Source organism: Primulina eburnea, chromosome 18, assembly GCF_022965805.1.
Source record: "Primulina eburnea isolate SZY01 chromosome 18, ASM2296580v1, whole genome shotgun sequence".
Taxonomy (NCBI): Eukaryota; Viridiplantae; Streptophyta; class Magnoliopsida; order Lamiales; family Gesneriaceae; genus Primulina; species Primulina eburnea.
This window is the reverse complement of record NC_133118.1, coordinates 25,718,982-25,720,182: the sequence shown is the minus strand read 5'-3', so window position 1 is coordinate 25,720,182 and position 1,201 is coordinate 25,718,982.

Genomic DNA, 1,201 nt, shown 5'->3' with positions numbered 1-1,201 from the left:
TACACGAGGATGCTAATCTTGAAGATCAGTTTGAAGGATACACAAAAATTGTAGATGATCTTGAGAACATTGAGGTAAAGCTCGAGGATGAAGATAAGGCTCTGAAATTGTTGAATTCCCTCCCAAGATCTATGAAAACTTTTGAGATGCAATGTTGTACGGTAGAGAACAAACAATCACCCTCAAAGAAATTTAGTCTGCTTTAAAATCGAAAGAATTACAGAAAATGATTCAAGCAAATGGTGAGAAACATGGTGAAATTTTACGTGTCAAAGGAAGAACCGAGAAATAGGCAGTCAAGATCTCGAAGACAAGAGAAACTTAAATGCTTCATATGTCATAAGAAGGGCCATTTCAAAAGAAATTGCCCAGAAAATAGAAATAAGCAAATTGATAAATCTGCAGATGTAAGGAAAGTATCAATTGCTTATGATGGCTATGAATCCCCAGAGGTACTGGCAGTCAAGAATAAAAACTCAAGCGATGGATGGATATTAGACGCTGGTTGTTCATTCTACATGTGTCTGATAAAATCCTGGTTTGAAGATCTTCAAGAATAAGAAGATGGTTTGGTTCTCCTGGGAAATAATAAGGCCTGCAAAATCAAAGGAATTAGCTCGATACGAATTAGGATGCATGATGGAGTGGACATGTTTCTCAAACACGTGATATATGTGCCAGAATTAAAGAGAAATTTAATATCTCTAGGCACCCTGGATTCAAGTGGATATACATTTACATCTGAGAACGGACATATTAAGGTACTAAAGGGGTCTATGGTGGTCATGAAACGTGTCAAAGCAAACTCACTATACTTCCTCCTAGATGACACAATAGTTGGTGGGTCTGTTGTAGCAGAAGTAAACCAGGATAAAACCAAGCTTTGGCACCTACGTCTAGGCCATGCAAGCAAAAAGGGATTAGTGGAATTGGACAAACAAAATCTTCTATGCGGAGATAAATTACATGAGTTTGACTTCTGTGAACAATGTGTTCTTAGCAAATCAAAGAAAGTGAAAATCACTCTAACCAAGCATACGACCACTAAACCCGTAGAGTACATGCACTCTGATCTATGGGGACCCTCGAAAATAGAAACTCGTGGGTTGGAAAGTATTTCATATCAATAATTGACGACTACTTGAGGAGAGTTTGGATTTTTATCTTGAAATCCAAAGACGAGGCAGCAACCAAGTTTCAA